At 38.7% G+C, this 15,399-nt stretch overlaps 1 long non-coding RNA gene across 1 annotated transcript in view; it reads right to left on the bottom strand.

The window, feature by feature from the left end:
* LOC134383106 (uncharacterized) overlaps positions 1–15,399 on the bottom strand; it is a 79,617-nt gene that overhangs the window by 563 nt on the left and 63,655 nt on the right. Inside the window, exons 2-3 of the long non-coding RNA XR_010024172.1 lie at positions 3,375–3,548; positions 1,930–2,111 (exon numbers count right to left, since the gene is read on the bottom strand). This is a non-coding gene — a long non-coding RNA (uncharacterized LOC134383106). The remainder of the gene's footprint in view (positions 1–1,929; positions 2,112–3,374; positions 3,549–15,399) is intronic.

Raw genomic sequence — 15,399 nt, 5'->3', positions numbered from 1 at the left:
GTTTGCATTGCATGCTGTATACAACGTTGTCATATTTGTAGCATTTATCATAATGTGTATTCTTATTCTTTTCTTATGTTTTTGTTTTATCTGCCAGAATGTGAAATGGAGGGGGTGACTGTTCCTTATTCTTGGGCCCTCAGAGCCTAACACAGTGCCTGACACATCAAAGTTTCTGAGTGCATGCTTGTTGCATGAATACATAAATGAATTAGCTGAAGTCCAATTTATTCCATGGAGTTTTCTTTTTTTAACTTGCTCTCATCTCTACCTCCACTTAATATTTGTGCCAGTCATATCATTTAATGCATGTATCACTTAACCCGTGTTATTTTGTGTGCAAAATACTTAATTTTTTTGCATCTATATTTTGTTTCCAACTAGATCATAAAGTCTTATGGAACAGGAATTGTATATTTTGTGTATCTTTAAAAAATGTTTTTAGGAATTGTATATTTTATTTTTTGTTTCTGTCTTAGAGTCTTGTGTATACATACATAAATTATCATTGTCCTATTAAAAGAAAAGCTTAATGAGGAAATGCATAGATGGACTTAAGAAACATTTGATAGACAGAACATTACACATTTTTGCAGGACTGAGTGAGTGACGATGTTAGAATATCATTATTGTTGCTTTAGAGCAACCACAGGGAACCCCAGAAGCATAGCCAGAGAAGGGTATAGCAGTCTGGGTGGGGGTTTCAGATCTCTGTGACTGGACAGAAGAGTTAGGTGTATCTAAGAAGAATTTAAGGGGTATGGTTGATGAGTATTACTTTTCTATTGCTTTCTATCAAATCACCGAAAATTTACCAGTTTAAAGCAAAACAATTTCATTATCTCACAGTTTCTGTGGGGGAGTCTAGGAATGGGTTAGCCAGGTCCTCTGCTCATGGTCTCACTAGGCTGAAATCAAGGTCTTATCCAGGGCTGTGATCTCACTTCAGGCTTCGGGTCATCTTCCAAGGCCAGCAGGAGACTGCTGTTTCTGCTTCTTGTTTCTTTTAATGCCTTGCCTGATCAGTTCAGGCCCACCCAGGAACTTTTTCCTTTTGATTAACTCAAAATCAATTGATTAGACACCTTGATTGCATCTGAAAAATTTATTTTGCAATATAGCACCATCACAGGAGTGATAGCTCATCAGTCACAAGTTCTACTGTTTATCCAGATTGTGTACACCAGGGGGCAGATACCTTGGGGCCATCTTAGAATTCTGTTTAATTCAGAGGACAGTGACTTAAATAAAGCAAAGTGTGTTCCAACAGCATTTCAGAAAAGAGTCTCAAAATCACTTAGGAAGGTCAAATCACTGGGGATGATATAATTATGTCAAATTATAATGATGGCAAATTTCAGTATAATGTAAGGAGAATCAAAATGTCAAAGTCACAGCTCTAAAATATTTGTATTAAGAATCTGTGCTTATTTAGAATTGTAATCACTTGTACTATTTAAGAAAATTTGACCGATTAGAATACCAAGTCAACCTTGTAATTCCAAGTTAAAATGAGTAATTGAATAATTGCTTTAGACTTGTAATTTCAGATTAAAAATCTTACTTGGAACATTTGAGAGAACATAAGTTTCATCATACCTATAAATCTAATTAATTAGATTTATAAGAACAGCTTAAGTTCTTGGGAGGTTTGTTAAGTCACGAGATTGATGTGCTTAAAAAGGAAATAAAAGTGTATTACATTAATAAATGTGGTGAAATATTTAAGGAACTTAATTAAATTGTAAAATCTTCCTTCAAAGTAATTATAAAATTTGCTACATTTACGAATGAATTAATAAGATTTATAAACTAACATACAAGCTTCAAGTGTTTAAATGAATTGAATACTCGTTTTGCACCAAAATAACCTTGAATATGTTTTTCTCTAGGTATAAAAATTGCCCTTAAGAACTTAAAAATACTTACATTTAACAAGTTTCAACTCTGCTGTTTTGCATGACCTGTGCCAAGTCACTTAACTTCTCTTAGCCTCAGTTTCCTCATCTGCAAAATGGGTGTCATCATACTAACTTGTAGGGTTGCGAAAGGATTACATAAGATATTTTGCATAAAGTGCTGGGAACATGTGAGGCCCTCAATAATGAGATCTGAAAGAAAAAAAAATGGGGTTATTCTAAGTGTAAGGGCAGAGGCTTTGTTTACAGACCGTCCATGCAAGGGACTCTTTAAAGATCAATCCTCCATATACCCTCTTAGGTACCAATTAGTTTGTTACCTTTCCAGGCATGCGTGATTTAGAGAATTAATTTTGATGCCAAAGGTAGAACAGTAGCCTGTTAAACCCCAGGAGAGGTGGTCACACCCTTCAGATCTTCACCAGAAAGTGGCTGAAGGAAGACAGTATCAAACAAATGGCCCATTTCAGTCATTAAAATTTGAGGCACAGACAGCAGAAAGTCAGCATCAATCTCCAAGGACTTTATGCAACCAGTTTGTCTGTGCCAGTATCTTGGGATAACTGACTGGAATGGGGTTTAAAGCAGTAGGGGAAGGGAGAAGCTGTGTATTCCCTTCAGGCTAATAGTCGCCTGGTGAAATGTCACTGTATTTGTGTCAGCAGGAACAGAGGAATGCAATCCTGTCTGGGCAGAGGGCAAACCGAAAACCCGGAGGAGATCAGATCCAATCACTCTGCGTGATTTAGGATATGTTGTGATTACTCCTATATTTGGGAACTGAAATGCTCTTTCAAAGAAAAGAAATGTAAAATGAATTATCTGACCACCAATTTCTTGGAAAAATGCAATGATTTTTGATGATAACTCTGGAAGGGAACAAACGCAAGTACAGAAAGGTGCGTGTGAGTGTACATGTGTGTGAGAGAGAGAAAGGGAGAGGGACAGAAGGAGACAGAGATAGACAAGGCAGATGGGAGGGAGAAATATAGAAACAGAGAGAGAGACTCTCAGAGAAAGAAAACCAGGAGTGGATTCAGAGAGAGGCTGTGAGATAAGACCCAGACACAGAGAAAACAAACACGAAGAGGGGATGTTAGAACACAGAAGGGCCTAACACTGAAACCTGATGACATTAAAAGTAAGCAAGACTCTGAAAAAATATATATAATGTTCAAGGATGCAAGGAACCAGGCAGAGGAACAGGAGAGGGAAAGGAGAGAAAGGAAGATAACACAGGGCAACATTCAATTTAGTCAATATTTATCAAGTGCCCACAGGGAGCACAGCAACCTACTGGAGCTTAAGAGGAAATAAATTCAATTGTCTCCTGTCCTGAGGGGTAGGGGTGGGGTCTGTGGGGATGCCTGGGGGCCGAGGAGGTGCGAGAACACGCAGATCCACACTGTGCCCTGCTTCTGACATTTCCACCCATCGCTGCCTCCTTGGACTGACCTGCAGCCCTCCTGTTCCTTCGGTTCCATGGAGAAAAAACAAATATCCAAGGACAAACAAAGATGAAGCATTACAGGTTTTGTGTTTTCTCCTGTACTTGTAACAGCAGGTCTCAAACAGTGTTGTGATTAGCAGTAATACCATATATCTTTGTGAAACATAAAAATCTGGAATCTAGAAATAAAAAAGAGAAATGTTAAAATTTAAAAGAGAGACTGAGTCAAATTACTTTCATTAGTCATCTCCCCACCGTGTCCTGATATATACAGTAATGTGCAACATTTGAAAAATAAATCTCTCTTTATTTCATAAAATTCAGTCTAGAAAATGTCTTAGGAATAACAGGGTACCTGACACAAATCTGATCAAAATGTCTCCAAAAGTCCTGCAGAAAGGGAAATGCAGTCTGTTATGGGACTCATGGTGTCCATAAGATAAAAATAAACCAGCGGTTTAAAAGAAACACAACTATTTCTGGCAGTGGGTTCTATAAAATAGACTCACAAAGGAAGGACACAGTCATCAAAACTCATTACACTCCATCAGCAGACCCACATCCATTCAAACCAACCCATCCGGTAAACCTGAAAGAAAAAAGGCATGTGGCAGAACAATTTATAAACTATTCACTTACTTTTATTCTTCCTGTATTCTCCTACCTCACAGCTGGAACTTAAAATTTCCTGGCCTCTGTGATTTTTGCAGGGTGGAAAAACAGAAGATGCATAAAGGGTTCTTTGTGTCATATAAAAGTGAGAACTTTTTGAAGAAACTTGGCTACTATTATCCTGAGGAAGGGAAGTAGAGTAACTCTGAGAAACTTGGGAAGAGGAGTTGGGAGCAGACCAAAAAGAGGGTCAAAAGTTAGGGGCCCCTGCATTGCTTAGTAGCAAAAATAGCACTCCAGGGAGGTGGCATGTGGCAGTGGAAAGGCCTCTTTGATATACCAGGAAAGTGACCCCCTATGCACCAGAGTTTCAAACTTCACCAAAGATCCTGTGCCTCAAGTGTGAGATGGAGCATCAGAGTGACCAGGTAGGAAGGATCACACAGACTAGAACAGTGGGACTCTCAGTGGTACCCCGTGAAAGTCAAGGTGGGCATCACAGAGGAAGTGAGGTTGGAGTGGGCTTGCAAAAGTGAAATAAGAGTATGGCAGATGAACTAAATAGCCAATAGGCAAAATGGCAATGGATGGAGGTATGTAGATTCCAGGTGTGGGAACAGCATATGCAAAGGCCTAGGATATGAAACACCATGGTATGTCTAAGGTATGATAACCTTGTATGCTTTGCTTAGGCATTTAGCTTTTATCTTATAGGCCCACTGTAAGCATTTAGCTTTTATCTTATAGGCACACTGTGGCAAATGGAATTAATCTTGAGAGCCTTCTGGCTCCTCCCTATCATGGTATCCTGTAATGTCTATTAGGGAGGAGAAAGAGAGGACTGTGACACAAATGTTGTCTATTTGCAATCTAAGCATAGATAATCTTAAACCTCTGGGTTTTGTTAGTCTGGAGAGCAATGGACCTAGAAGTTTCTATCTTGCCACTCCAGGTGGGAGAGCTTCTTCGAGATCTAGCCTGGGCTTGCAGGCATGTCTATTGATCATGACAGGTCCTCTATCTTTACAGCCATTTTTAACTACAAATAAACAGCCCATACATTCAGAGTTATGATACTTGCCCTTGAGAAGAAAATATTAAACTTGAAGAGAGGAATAAGCAAACAAATAAATATAGTGTGGTAAGTGCCATAATAAAGGTACATTCTTATAAGCCTGCAATGCACAGCAGAGAGAACAAAGTCTGCCTGCATGATTGGAAAACTCTTTGTCAAGTAGATAATAAAAGAGCCTTGCACGACAAGTTAGAAGTCTGAGAGGTGGAGAAGGGTGTTCACAGAAGAGAAAAAGGCCTGAGCTAATAGCACAGGTGTGTGAGAGTGCACAGTCCATATGGGGAGAAGCAAATGGTTTGGGACTATCGGGGTGAGGTAGAGAATGAGGAGGATCGGGGCCAGTGGCAGATATGCAACTGCAGAAACAGGTTGGGGAAATTACAAAGTGCCTTGTACAATGTGCCTTGAATAGTGCTCTTTTCAGACACACCTCTGATGCGGTAAGTAGAGTAGGTTGTAAGAGAGCACAGAGGCAGAGAGACTACTTTGAAATCTAGTAAGGCATTTGGAGCAGAGAAATTGAGCCAGAAATGACAACATTCACCCTTTTTCCTGCTGCTTGGGAAAAATATACAAACCCAGGTTTGAGTTCTGGTTCCATCACAGACAGCTGTCTACCCTGTGTCTCAGGCTATGGGAACACCTTGAGCGCTCCCAGACCGATAGAGCTGTGTGTGGTCTGTGCAATAAGAGAATATGCCTGAGACGGTTCATATAGAACAAGGACAATTAACTCTTAGGACTGGGGGCTCTGCTGGTGGTTTGATCTCTAGCTGGCAGTGGAAAACGCCTCGTGAAAGATATGATTGGGCTCTGAAAGAATAGGACTACACAAAGCCATTAGTAGCAGATGGGTTTTCCAGGAGTTGAGATCAACATGGATTATTTGGAGAACTGAAAGTAACTCTGTATTCTAGTAGCATCCACAGTTGGAACAGAATTAGGTAGATTTTGTAGTAGCTCTTTCTGAGGAAGTCTAAATGGTGCTAAGTGTTTCCCAAAGTGTTTCACCCTGCAAACATTAAGCAATGTGGTATAAGATCTTCATGGTACTTACAGTCAAGTATTAAAACAAATGTCCAAATGGAGAGATATGAAGGGACACTTTCTGTAAAGTACAAGTTCTACACAAGTAGCAATTGGCAGCAAAGGGGGCATCTACACTGAAAGGGACATTTAAGGATGGCTTCCGAGAGAAGGAAGTGCTTGAGTTGAACTTTGAAGAACAAATGTGTAGGAATTTGCCAAGTGATAGTCGGGGGAGGGTGTGCCTGCTTTGTTTCTGTGATGAGGTGCTGGCTGGATGTCTTTCTGCCTCTCTGGGCATGTGCTGCTCTCCTCCTCTGCTGGGATTGATCTCCAAGGTTCTGTGCTCAGCCCTCAGATGGCAAGTTGGCTTCATTTTCTCCCTCAGTGACTTCATTCACATCTTTACTTCCACTAACACTTGTGAGCATCAATCTTTTGACTTAGTGGAGTCTCCACATTACTAAGTACATGACCCAGGAAGTCAGCCTATCCCTAATGAAACCTGCTCCAAACAGAACCCACCATCTTTAATGTCCCAAATCCTTCCCTCCCTGGGTTGGTTGCCCCACCCACCCTTTTAAAAGTCAGGAACCTGATTTTAAAAGTCAAGAACCTTGAAAAGACCCTTAGTTTACTCCTTTTCTTTCCCCAACATCCAGTGTCTCATCGAGTTCTGCAGCGTTCTTAAGTCTTTTTCCTTCTGTGTCCACTATTACTGCTTTAAATTGGTCCCTCCGAATCTCTTACCTGGCATATTGCAGTGGGCTCCTACTCTGTCTCTCTGCTTCTCATCACCCCTTCCGCCCACCCTGCTACACTACTGCTATGGTAATCTTTTTAATAAGCAAGTCTGATCTTGGATTGTTTCCATCCCCATCCCTCCCTCCTGCTTCCAATGCTTCCGTGTTCCCTACACCCTTCAGAATTAGGTCTCCGTTCCTTAGGGTAGTGGACAAACCTCTCCTGCTGACCTCTCCAGCTTCATCTGCTATCTTCTGCCTCGAGAAATTCTTCAGAAATCCCAAACTAATTGTAGATTCCCCCTAAATATCATGTTGTTTTATCCTTTCCTCCCTTGACATGCTGTCACCTGAAATATATTCTCTCCATCTCTCTTTCCAAATGGTAAACTCCAATTTATTCCTCAAAACTTAGCTGGAAGTCATTTCCCTTAGTGATTCTTCTCCCTTTTGGATAGATAACCACCCTCTTCTCTGGGCTACTTCCGGACCACGTATGTGCATCTACTATCACACCATTCTGTGCTGGGCAACAAACCGTAGCAGTTAAGAGGATAAAACCAAATCCCAGCTCTGCCACCTCCCAGTGTGAACATAGGCAAGTTATTTATCTCTCTTTGGCTTAGTTTCCTCAAAGAGAGGGATGATAATTGTACCTGTTTCATAAAGTTGTTATCAGGTTAACATACATAAAATGCTTTCTATAGTAAGTGTTATATAAGAATTTGCTCCAATTGCCAACTGTAGTGTCTGGATGTTAAGGAACCATGTCTTACTCATCTCCATTTTCCCAGAGCCCAGCTCAGTGCTTGACACAAAGTGTATGTGGAACAAATGCTTTTTTAGAGAAGGAATGACTGAACCTTTGGGTCCTTCCCTTTCCCAAGGAGGGAAAGTCCTTGGTTTTCTTTTCCAATGTTCAATGCATTTAGTTTTCTCTACGTGGTAACTGTCACTGCTCCTCATTTATTCAATAAGAAGTTATTAATTATCAATAGTGTACAAGGTACTCTAATTGCTGAAGATACTTTTGTGAACAAGATAAATTCCTTCTGCTATGGATTTTACATTTTAGCAGATGACACAGGCATTAAATAAGAGCACAAGTTATTTGAGCATAAGTGTGAGATATGTATATATAATGGAGATGTATATATATATACATATATATAAAGGATTTGTGTATATAAATAATGAGCCATAGAGGTTAGTAAATTTCTCTTAGAGAAGAAATTTGATGACTATATGATAAACTGGAAGTAAATAGCTAGAATAAGATGGCAGAAGCTGTGGTTGAGAGTGATCCAGGCAGAGGAAACAGCATGTGCAAAACTCTGAGGCAGGAAGAAATTTGGCACATACAGATTTAGGGATCCTTGTGTCTGCATTATTGCTACCTGATTTCATATAGGATGATGCTCCCTGAAGGTCTCAGATTAAATTGTCTATCACGTGGATTCCCTGGGGCTCAAGAACCTTCCATGACTCACCATGGCCTACTGAATGACATACTAATTCCTTAGTTGTTTTTCATGACCCAATACAATATGGGCTCCAGTGATTATCCAGTGTTATCTCCTATAAATCACCTGCATTTATACTCAACAGTAGCCATCATGAACAATTTGATATTCCCCACACATTCCTTATTTTTCCCTACCTTCCCACTTTTGCTTGGGTTGTTATTGTTGCCAAAATGTCTTTCTTCTCTGTTGCCATTGTTTTGTTTTGCAAAATAATATTCACTTGTTCTGTGTGTGATATGCTTTGCTATTTTTCTATTTTAGTCTTTTCTATTCTATTTCAGTTTTTAAAACAAAGAAACAAGTTGTAACCCACTAAAATATTTTCACAGCTCAGTAATGATCTTGACCCACAGTTGAAAATGTACAAAATAGCCTTAAATATTTTTTCTAAGATCGATGATCTTTGAAGAGGATTGGCTTTGGTAGAGTCCAAGTTTTCTTCCAGCAGTAAAATCCCCTAACTCAACTACGTTATGATTATTGGGCATCTGTATTCTCTGAAGACAGGATGGTAAAATTCCACACGAACACATATCAGTGGGGAAGCTGATCATACAGATCCAAGGCACAGTGAGAATTCTTGGCAATGCCTCTTAATTTGCAGGAGATATCATACTTTGCTATTTCACTCCTGCCAGTGTTCTGAACTGAAGTTGCTAATTGTATTGAGCTGTTCCAGATCACATATTGGGCAAAGATGAACATGGGAGAGTATTTGTTCCAGCTATAACTGAGAAAAAACAAAATGTCCATTAGCAAACACATCCATGGCTGCCAGGCACAGCTGTGGCTCTTGTTATGTAGTACGTGTACCTTTGCTTATAGATTCGCCTTATAATTGCCCAAGGGGAATATTTGAATCTTCTGTAATAACAATTCCCCAAAGGATCTGTTTTTCATAATTGTTTTTATATCTTGGTTTAACTTCCAAGTGGAACATTTTGGTATTTCAGTATTTCTTCCATTTAAAATGCTGTAACTTTAAAACACCTAGATCAACTTACCATCTTGAATTAACGTTCTTCAAATTTTTATCTCCAGCCCAGATTACATTCCTATATTTCACTTCTTTGTATCTCCTACAGCCAACTGGACATAGTTATGACAATGACCCCCAAACACCCAAACTTAGCAATTTAAAAGTGAATTGCTTGTCATCATCTGAATCAATTCCCTCCATGTTTCCTTGATTAGAGAACGGCCCATCATCTCTCCATTGATTAAAGTAGCCTCCTCCTTCTTCAACTAACCTGTCACTAATCCTACATGTCTCTTAGATCTGTCTACTTCTCAACTCTCCAACCTCCCTGCCTCTACTGGAGTTCAAGCCTCCCAAATGGTCCTCTTGCCATCTTTGTTAGCACATTTCACACAGTGGCTGATCTATTGTGTCACTTTCTGGCTTGGAACCATTTTGTTATCCACTAGTCTCTTTAGGAGAGAGTCCAATAGAGAGCACCTAAAATTGCTTGCCAAGCCCTTCCTGATCCACCCACACTAAACTTTCCTGCCGCATTTTCACTCTTTCCTTTCCTCTTTTTCTTCTTCCTTTGCTTTTTCCCTCCATTCATATTCTACCCTCCAATCATTAAAAAAAAAAAAAGTTCTTTGTGCCTCAAACACTTTTTTTTTTCTGGTTCTGGAAAACTCTCCTTTTTACTGGACAGCTATTACTTTTTCTTCAAGCCACATCTTGGATATCTCATGAGAAACATTCCTTAAGCCTTCTAAGTGCAGGCTATAAGATTCTACCCTGTCCTCCCTTAATACTCTAGAGTTCACCATTACAGTATATTAAAATCATCTATTCACTTCTGTCCGATAGTGTGAGCACAGGAAATATTTAGCATCACATCTATACTGCCTAGCACATAATAGGTGTACAATTAATATTTCTACAGTGGACAAATAAGATCTAATTTGCTCTCTCTCAAGTGGTAAGGGGCGCCCCTATGGGAGAGCCCTACAGTGTCCAGCTATGCTGATGACTTGGGAGATAAATCTGCCCAACACCGGGATGAAGTATCTGTAAACTATTTTGACAGCAAATTTAAGCCTGATCTCCAGACAGCTTATCAGGAATATAACTTACTATTTTTACAAATCTTCATCTGTTTAATGTATCTTATTTCATAAATTCAGGGATTAAATGGTTATTTTTTGGCTTTCTAAATTCCCAAAATTTCAGGTTAATCTCTTTTCTTAGACAACTAAAATTTTACTTCTTACTCTACTCACACTGGCCAATAACTAGATCCTCCAATCAATGGGGCTTCTACTAGTTACATTTACTTATTCTCATTCATCTACTCCTCATTGATTAAACACCTACTAAGTGCCAAATACTGGATAAGTTAGATGTCATCCCTCCCCTCAAGACCCAGTCTATCCAGGGCTAGGAGGAGGGAAGGAAACAGATATGTAAGCCGTAAGATATAGATGCCCGCCAAGTTTATGCAAACTTGAACCTAGCCAAAGAGTTCCACAGCAGTATAAAAAACGTTAATGTTAAATGTTAGTGTAAGTTTTAAAGGATGAGCATATATTTGCTTTCTATATTAAAGAAATGTTAATTCCTCCCCACTCCAAGTGGCCATCTCTCTTTGTGACTTGCCTTTTCAATTTTCCTTACTACATTTACACTTATTAATGATAAACATAATAAGGGCAGAACAAACAGCAAGCAGCAGATACCATATGGAGAAGATTTTTGCTAATGGAGCTATGAAGATTCTCTTTGTATCAGCTCACATTTAGTCAGTGCTGTTTGCGTTAATCGTTCTTCTATTAAATTCTATTCATAACTAAAAGCAAAGGTTATTGGTGAAGCTGCTACACGCTGATACCAGAAAATTAGAAATGTGTTTTGAAGGATTTTTGACTTAAGCAAAATTTGAAATGAGCAAGACTTTTCTGGACAGAATGATTCTATAATTTTCACAAGTCCCAATTTTTTCAAAATGCATCTCTAAGTCTTCCGCATAAGTATTTCAGGCCTCATTAAATTTCTTGCTATTTCTTTAACATACCTTGCTTTACGATACCTCATGCCTTTGCTGTTCTTTCTGATTGGATCAGCCTCCCGCCCCTCAGGTGCCTGTTAAACTCAAATGTCACCTCTTCTGGGCAGCACTGTACAAGGTCAATGGAAATCCCTCAGGCTGAATTAATTTCTCCCCACTCCAAGTGGCCATCTCCCTTTGTGACTTGCCTTTCAAATTGCCCTTACTACACCACATTATCCTTATTCGTGGACGTGTCTCTGTTCCCTAATAGATTGTGTTGAGCTACTCAGTGTTTCTGCATCCACAGTACACAACAGTGTCTGATGCACACCAAAACCTCCATATTGGCAAGTTTACTGGGTAAATCATTCTACTTTTCCTTCACCTCTTCTGTGTTACTGTAATACTAACTCCATGTTCTCTTTCACAGTCTTTCCCTCTCCAGTTTGGAAAACTTCATGAAGCACATTATTAAAAAGTTCTAATCTCACAATCAAAATATAAATTATTTTTAATTGGTTACAAATTTATCTTAGAACAAGCAAGGAGTTCTACTTTTAAGACTGTCTTTGTCAATAAAGGGTTGTGTGGTTTGGGGCGATCAATTTTCCTGTCTTGACTTCAGTTTCTTCATCTAGAAAATAAAGACATTACTCAATAATCTCTAAATTCCACCTGTGCTCTAATTCTAGGGTCCTATACTCTCTTCTGAATTCCTGAAAAATTAATAGTCTGAATCACATAATTGCACACTTAATTAACAGCCTTATTATTTTGATTTATTTCCTCTTTCTTTGCTTTGCTTTCCCTCAAAAACACATAATCAATTTGTGAGTTCTATGACGTGTTAAGAGCTCTGAAAGTCAAGCAGATACAGGTTCAAGTCTTGATTCTGTCATACAAAACTAATTTTCTAATTTTGGCAACTTCCTCAACATGGCTAAGCCTCAGTTTCCTCATGTGGTAAATGGGAATAATAATAATAATAATACTTATTTAATGGAGTCATAGGTGGTGTCCTTCTGTACTTTTTATCTGAGTCCCTGCAGTTTTAAGACATATAGGGTTGCTAAGGTCATAGTAACAAAAACATATTCACTGATGAATTGATCACTACCTTCTACTTTCTCCCATTATGTCAAAATGTTTTACCTGTTTCTTGCCAGTTGCCAGATATTATATATTGTAAACATCTGACAATATGATAATACAGTTAAATACTGTGCCAAGTAAATATAGTGAGTGCCAACTGAAACTGCAAATCTTGCAACAGATGCAAAGTTTCATGAAACTGATAAAAATAAAGCCAAATAATTGTAGGATACACAGGCAAAGCCATTGACAAATAAATTGTAGAAGAGAAAACAAATAAGAATATGGCAGACCAAGCATCCAAAATACACTGAAAGGAATAAAGGAACAAGGAGATAAAACCCTCCAACATTTATCAAAAAAAAAAAAGACCAAATTTATAATCATGCTGCAAAAGTTTAAAAAGAATGTTATGTTTGACTGTAATACATTTTTAAGTACTCAAAATTAATTATTCAGTTTATTCCTTCCTCTTCCTAAGAAGTAATTTATGGAAGAAATGAGCAAAAGGATGAAATTCAGCATGAGAATAGTAACGTTTCATACAATGGGCATCATGGAGAAGGCCAGGGACAGGGAGAGGCAGCAAAGACAGCCCTCGCCGAGCCCTCGGTTCTTCTGCAGGCCAGCTCTGGAGCTTGTCAGCAACATTAGGAAGTTGTGGAGAAAAACAGAACACAAAGACTGATCATTCAACTGTGTGTGTTTGACATCTCAGACTCTATAAAAGTTTCAACCTAAGCAAGTCTATTCAAATATGAAAAAAAGCCTAATAATTTAAGCACTTTAGTAGATCTTTAATAAACAGTAATTTCATTCATTTCTATAGCATTTTTTGGATAAATAAAGGTGATTTCATTGTTTTTGTTTTATGTATAACTGTGAGGTAGCTAAAACAGATATAATTGAGGTGTAAACTAAAAAGATTCAAAATAATCACTTTTTCTAAGACATACTTTCTAAAATTCTGCTTTACTCTGAAAGCCTTTTCTTTTTGCGTGTACTTCTATTATTAACGAAGATATTTGACATTGAACTTCAGCAAACAACCTGACATAGTGAAAGGAGTGAAGGTCCTGGGAAAAGCAGAGGCTGTGGAATTGGGAAAATGATATTTACCAGTGACTTTGAGCAAGTTTATTTAATTTCTTTGAACCTCAGATTTTTTAATTTTTTATTTTTACAGATAATTGGAGGCAATAAAATCTATCCTGAAAAGAGTATAATGAGAATTAGAGCTACATTACTAGTCAGATAAAAGGGACATAAAACATCTTTATCAATATGCCCTGGAGTCAGGGGCCTGTGTTCTATCTCTGAGTACCTCAGTAGCCCCCATCAACTTTTGGTTTTCAGCACTAAAATAGAGGCAATGTCTGTCACCATGGTGGTGAGTTCCTGAGTTTTCTTTTTGCTTTATATATCCTGGACTGAAGAAGCCAGAAATCTTGAAAAGTCAATGGGAACTGACCCCCCCCCTCCAAAAGCACTCATAAAAGTCTTCTCACTTGAGCAAAGGACTAGGAAAGGGGCAGCCTAGAAAGACAAAAAACTTTTAGACAGTAACTACCCTGTAGCAGCCATCTACTGTAAAACAAAATGCAGCTCTAGTCCTATTCTTGTCAACAAAAGCTGTGTGGGGAGCCTAGATTTCTTGCCAGACTGTAATAATGAACTCTAATATTTCTGCTGCTGTGGTATCAGAGAAGGCCAAGTGGGGAGATGGGATTTTCATTCTCACCTGGCAGTAACAGGCCTCTCCTCACAATGTCAGTGAAGGTCACGTAGGGATCCCGGACTTCTAATCCCACCCAGTGGTAATGAGGCACCCATCTCTCCACAGGAGTGACATCAGAGGAAGTCAATTGGAAAGCTAGATCTTTCCACACCAGCCAGCAGTAAAATTATTTCTCTCTTGCAGTGTCAGTGGAGACCAAAACCATGAGAAGATCATACAGGTAGTGACAACACGACACATCTCCCTCTCCTAACCTGGGAGATGTCAGCAGAAGCCTAGTGGAGAGCCTGACGTCTTACCTCCATTCAACAGTAATGAGATGCTTCTCTGTCCCTGGGGTGTCAACAGAGGCCAAGTGGGGAACCTAAACCTTTGCTCCCAAACTGGCAGTAGTGAGGAAGTATCCTCTCTCCCCCACTGACACAGTGTTAGAGGAGGCCAGCTAAAACAGAAGACTTAAAGAAGCTCCAAAGTCCTCTTATAATATAATATCCCAAATGTCTGGGATAGAATACGAAATTATGTGTTATACCACCAAGAACCAGAAAAATCTCAACTTGAATGAGAAAAGACAGTCAACACATGCCAAGATGACACAATGTTAGACTCATCTGGCAAGGTTTTTAAAGCAGACATCATAAAAATGTCTCAATAAGTAATTATGAACACACTTGAAACAAACAAAAAATCTCAGCTAAGAAATGGAAGACATAAAGAACAAAATTTTTAAATTTAGACCTGAAAAACAAAAGAATTAAAAAGCTCAGTGGATGGGTTCAAGAACAGAATGGAGGGAATAGAGAAAACAGAATCAGTGAACTTGCAAATAGAACATTATAAATTACCTAATCTGAACAACAGAGAGAAAATAGACTGAAAAGAAAAAAAAAAATGGGCAGAACCTCTGGGACTTGTGCAACTATAACAAAAGATCTAAAATTTGTGTCATGGGAGTCCCAAAAGAAGAAGAGAAAGAGGGTGAGGTTAAAAAAATATTCAAAGAAATTTCCCAAGTTTGGCAAAGGACACAAATTAACAGATTCTGGAAACTGAGTGAACTCCAAAAAAGAGAAACCCAAAGAAATCCATGCTAATATACATCCAAATAAAACTTAAGAAAAGTAAAGACAAAGAAAAACTCTTGAAAGAAGCAATAGAAAAATGACACCCTAGCCATCAGGGGAGAGAATGATTTGCATGACGGTGGATTTCT

The sequence above is a fragment of the Cynocephalus volans genome, chromosome 8 (assembly GCF_027409185.1).
Source record: "Cynocephalus volans isolate mCynVol1 chromosome 8, mCynVol1.pri, whole genome shotgun sequence".
NCBI lineage: Eukaryota > Metazoa > Chordata > Mammalia > Dermoptera > Cynocephalidae > Cynocephalus > Cynocephalus volans.
The sequence above is the reverse complement of the archived record's forward strand: the minus strand, read 5'-3'. Positions and strand labels throughout refer to the sequence as shown.